This window comes from Muntiacus reevesi, chromosome 2, assembly GCF_963930625.1.
Source record: "Muntiacus reevesi chromosome 2, mMunRee1.1, whole genome shotgun sequence".
Classification (NCBI taxonomy): Eukaryota; Metazoa; Chordata; class Mammalia; order Artiodactyla; family Cervidae; genus Muntiacus; species Muntiacus reevesi.
Genome location: NC_089250.1, coordinates 281,123,213 through 281,129,212, shown reverse-complemented (window position 1 = coordinate 281,129,212; position 6,000 = coordinate 281,123,213).

The window sequence follows — 6,000 nt, the reverse complement described above, 5'->3', positions numbered from 1 at the left end:
GCATCACTGACTCGATGGACATGAGTTTGAGTAAACTCCGGAAGTCTGTGATGGACAAGGAGGCCTCGCGTGCTGCGGTTCACGGGGTTGCAAAGAGTCAGACACGACTGAGCAACTGAACTGAACTGACTGAAGACCTATCTTACTCAAACTCTTTCAGAAAATTGCAGAAGAAGGTAAACTTCCAAACTCATTCTATGAGGCCACCATCACCCTAATACCAGAACAAGACAAAGATACCACAAAAAAGAAAACTACAGGCCAATATCACTGATGAACATAGATGCAAAAATCCTTAACAAAATTCTAGCAGACAGAATCCAACAACATATTAAAAGATCATACATCATGACCAAATGGGCCTTATCTCAGGGATGCAAGGATTCTTCAGTATCCACAAATCAATCAACATAATACACCACATTAACAAATTGAAAAATAAAAACCATATGATCATCTCAATAGATGCAGAGAAAGCCTTTGACAAAATGCAGCATCTATTTATGATAAAAAAAAAAAAAAACCTCCAGAAAGCAGGAATAGAAGGAACATACGTCAACATAATAAAAGCTATATACAACAGACCCACAGCAAACATAATCCTCAATGGTGTAAAATTGAAAGAATTTCCCCCAAAGTCAGGAACAAGACAAGGGTGCCCACTCTCACCGCTACTATTCAACATAGTTTTGAAAGTTTTGGCCACAGCAGTCAGAGCAGAAAAAGAAATAAAAGGAATCCAGATTGGAAAAGAAGTAAAACTCTCACTGTTTGCAGAAAACGTGATACTCTACATAGAAAGCCCTAAAGACTCCACCAGAAATTACTAGAGCTAAACAATGAATATAGTAAAGTTGCATGATATGAAATCAACACACAAAAATCCCATGCATTCCTATACACTAACAATGAGAAAACAGAAAGAGAAATTAAGGAAATAACTCCATTCACCTTTGCAATGAAAAGAATAAAATACTTAGGAATAGATCTACCTAAAGAAACAAAAGACCTATACATAGAAAACTATAAAATACTGGTGAAGGAAATCAAAGAGGACACAAATAGATGGAGAAATATACCATGTTTATCGATCAGAGGAATCAATATAGTGAAAATGAGTATACTACCCAAAGCAATCTATAGATTCAATGCAATCCCTACCAAGCTACCAATGGTATCAAAATACCAAGGGTATTTTTCAAACAACTAGAGCAAATAATTTCACAATTTGTATGGAAATACAAAAAAAAAAAAAAAAATTCGAATAGTCAAAGCAATCTTGAGAAAGAAGAATGGAACTGGAGGAATCAACCTGCCTGACTTCAGGCTATACTACAAAGCCACAGTCATCAAGACAGTATGGTACTGGCAAAAGACAGACATATAGATCAATGGAACAAAATAGAAAGCCCAGAGATAAATCCACGCACCTATGGACACCTTATCTATGACAAAGGAGGCAAGAATATAAAATGGAGAAAAGACAATCTCTTTAACAAGTGGTGCTGGGAAAACTGGTCAACTACTTGTAAAAGAATGAAACTAGAACACTTTCTAACACCATACACAAAAATAAACTCAAAATGGATTAAAGATCTAAACGTAAGACCAGAAACTATAAAACTCCTAAAGGAAAACATAGGCAAAACACTTTCCGACATAAATCACAGCAGGATCTTCCATGACCCACCTCCCAAAATACTGGAAATAAAAACAAAAACAAACAAATGGGACCTAATTAAACTTAAAAGCCTTTACACAACAAAGGAAACTATAGGCAAGGTGAAAAGACAGCATTCAGAATGGGAGAAAATAATAGCAATCGAAGCAACAAAGAATTAATCTCAAAAATATACAAGCAACTACTGTAGCTCAATTCCAGAAAAATAAACGACCCAATCAAAAAATGGGCCAAAGAATTAAATATACATTTCTCCAAAGAAGACAAACAAATGGCTAACAAACACATGAAAAGATGATCAACATCACTCATTATCAGGGAAATGCAAATCAAAACCACAATGAGGTATCATTTCACAGCAGTCAGAATGCCTACTACCCAAAAGCCCACAGGCAATAAATGCTGGAGTGGGTGTGGGGAAAAGGGAACCCTCTTACACTGTTGGTGGGAATGAAAGCTAGTACAGCCACTATGGAGAACAGTGTGGAGAATCCTTAAAAAACTGGAAATAGAACTGCCATATGAACCAGCAATCCCACTCTTGGGTATACACACCGAGGAAACCAGAACTGAAAGAGACACATGTACCTCAATGTTCACTGTTTATAATAGCCAGGACATGGAAGCAACCTAGATGTCCATTGGCAGACGAATGGATAAGAAAGCTGTGGTACATATATACAACATTATTCAGCCAATAAAAATGATACATTTGAATCAGTTCTAATGAGGTGGGTGAAACTAGAGCCTATTATACAGAGTGAAGTAAGCCAGAAAGAAAAACACCAATACAGTAGACTAACGCATGTATATGGAATGTAGAAAGATGCTAACGATAACCCTGTATGCGGGACAGCAGAAGAAACAGAGATGTATAGAACAGTCTTTTGGACTCTGTGGGAGAAGGCGAGGGTGGGATGATTTGGGAGAATGGCATTTAAACATGTCTATTATCATATGTGAAATGGATCGCCAGTCCAGGTTCGATGCATGAGACAGGGCACTCACAGCCAGGGCACTGGGATGACCCTGAGGGATGGGATGGGGAGTGAGGTGGGAGGGGGTTTCAGGATGGGGAACACATTTACACCCAGGGCAGATTCATGTCAATGTATGGCAAAACCAATACAATATTGTACAGTAATTAGCCTCCGATTAAAATAAAAAAACTTATATTTTTTTAAAAAAGAAAGAAAACAGGACTGAATTAACGTTAAAAGTGTTTGTACAGAAAAGGAACCCTAATGAAAGAGAAAGACAGTCTTCAGAATGGGGAAAAAAACATTTGCAAACAAAGACGTCCACAAGGAATAAAGAAGATGGGGTACATAGACACGATGAACCATCACTCAGCCATAACAAGCAGGAAAGAATGCCCTGGGAGGCCTCAGGGAAGAAACTAGACATGATCATAGTGAGGTGAGGGGGACAGGGAGGGATATTAACACAGGATATCACTTGTAGCTGGGATCTAAAAATGGATACAGATGAACTTCTTTACCAAAGAGAAACTGTCTCACAGACTCAGAAAAGAATCAATGGTCCCCAGAAAAAAACAAAAACTCTGGGACAGCTCAGTTCAGTTCAGTCGCTCAGTCGTGTCCGATTCTTTGCGACTCCATGAACCGCAGCACGCCAGGCCTCCCTGTCCATCACCACCTCCCAGAGTTTATGCAAACTCAGGTCCACTGGGTCAGTGATGCCATCCAACCAGATCATCCTCTGTTGTCCCCTTCTCCTCCTGTCCTCAATCTTTCCCAGCATCACGGTTTTTTCAAATGAGTTATCTCTTTGCATGAGGTGGCCAAAGTATTGGAGTTTCAGCTTTAGCATCAGTCCTTCCAATGAACACTCAGGACTGATCTCCTTTAGGATGGACTGAATGGATCTTCTTTCAGTCCAAGGGACTCTCAAGAGTTTTCTCCAACACCACAGTTCAAAAGCATCCACTCTTCAGTGCTCAGCTTTCTTCATAGTCCAACTCTCACATCCATACATGACCACTGGAAAAACCATAACCTTGACTTTGTTGACAAATTAATGTCTGATTTTAATATGCTGTCTAGGTTGGTCATAACTTTCCTTCCAAGGAGGAAGTGTCTTTTAATTTCATGGCAGCAATCACCATCTGCAGTGATTTTGGAGCCCAGAAAAAAAGTCAGCCACTGTTTCCACTGTTTCCCCATCTATTTGCCATGAAGTGATGGGACCGGATGTGGGACAGGGAGTAATAAAATGATTCAGTCTAACATAGGGAGGCTAATATTATTTTTTAAAAAAAGTGTCCACCAGGACCCACTGAGTAATACAGGAATCCTATTCAACACTCTGCAGCATCCTATACCAGAGAAGAACCTGGAAGGGAAGATATATACATCTACGCACAAGTGAAACAAGTTGCTGTCGATCCAAAAAAAAGAAGAAAACACCCACAACCTTGTCATTCAACTACATACTGCAATTCAAATTGGGGAACAAAGTACAAAACAGGAATCAGAAAGGCTGACTCTTGCCCTCAGGCCACGGTGACCCAGATGGTGTCACATCCCTGGAACCTGAGCTGGAGGGACTCAAGCTGGAGGGAACCCAAGACTGGAGGGGCTCAATGCAGAGGAGCTGGGAGCATGCGGCAGGAAATGTGGCCCCACGATGGACTTGGGGTGCCTCCTGCCCTCTGCATGAGCCCCCAATCTCCAGATGCAGGTGGAACCTCCTGCAGAGAAACCAAGCCTACATCACCCAAGAATTGGTGGAACCTCTGGGCTGGAACAGGTTTGCAAGGTCCCCTGGCCAGTCTATGTCCCCTAGGCTGGGGTTCCTACCTCCAGCCTCCATCCTTAGGGTCACCCCGCCTACAGATGACAGCACCCTCTGAGAGTGGTGTTCCAAAAACCTGGGATGTATCCTGCAGACACTGGGGAAGGGGGAAGGAGAAGAGGTTCAAGCCTGGGGTGTTTCTTCTGGCACAGTCCACTCTAGCTGACAATCCCTGAACAGAGTTTTCCATGAGACTCAATGCCTGTGGACCAGAGTGGGGCAGGAAGCAATGCTGTTTCCTTAGGGCCGTCCTCCAGAAAAACGACTTTAAACTTAGTGCTGTTGGGCCCTTCGTATTCACAAGGCCTGCGGGAGTGTAAATGACCTCTCCTGTCCAGTCATGTCCTGGGGTAAATCATCAGACATGAATTCAAACAGGGCCAACTTTTAAGAACATAGTTTCAAGAAGTAAACTGTAGTCACTCTGTACAGTATCGAAAAGTACCAGGAAAATTCCTGCAGCTGACTATGTAGTTCAGTCACTCATCATGTCCTACTCTTTGCAATCCCGTGGACTGCAGCACACCACTGTGTACTAAATCCACGCAAATCAAAGCTGCCATGAAAAATCCCCTCCCACAGGTCAGCATGGCACCGTCTAAAACATCTACAGAGAATACGGGCTGCAGACGGTGGAGGCAAAAAGGAACTCTCCTACACTCTTGGTGGGGATGTAAATGGCTGCAGGAACTATCAAAACCAGGAAGGAGGTTCCTTATCAGGTAAACATCCAGAAACCACATGGCCCTAACCTCAATCCCACGTTTGTGCTCCAATCCAGAAAAAATCAGAATTCACAGTTACCCATGAACACTTGTCTTCAGGGCAGCTCGACTGACAATGGCCAAGCTAGAATGGTTGCTGGCCAAAATCTTGGCTTTCTCTTCCCAGGGAAGCCAAATAAAAATTACAGAGACAGAGTCTGAAGGAAATACCAAGGTGGCTTTTATTCTCAAGCCAGCAGAGAGAGGAACACAGGAGGGTCATGCCTCAAGAACTGTGCCCCACACCCCGCCCATAAGGAGTCTAGGGGCTTACATAAGGCAAGGACTCACGGTCAGGAGACAGTGATGAGGAACAAAGGCGACAGGACCTCGCTTTCTTCCTCATGCATTTTTTCAAAGACAGTCATAGACTGAAGTCAATAACCCAGGAACGGACTCTGGCAGTTCGATGACTCTGCGGCCTTCTTTCTAATATGTAAGTACAAGGGGAACGGTGTTGTAAAGCATAAACACCAGACAGAGGATGTATTTAGCATACAGTCCAAGGAAAAAATGTTTACTGTAGCTCCTGCAGAATTAGGGGGCAGAAAAGCAAATTTAGTTACAGACATTCAGAGATATGAGCAGTTAAAAGTAAAAAAAAAAAAAAAAAAAACTAGGAATGTTCACACCAGCTCACTGTTTTATCTCCTTTATTCTCAAAAAAGGGAAAAATTAAAAAGCTCACCCTGTCTTTTTTTTTCCTTTGCATGCATTCTCAGTCACTTCAGTCGTGTC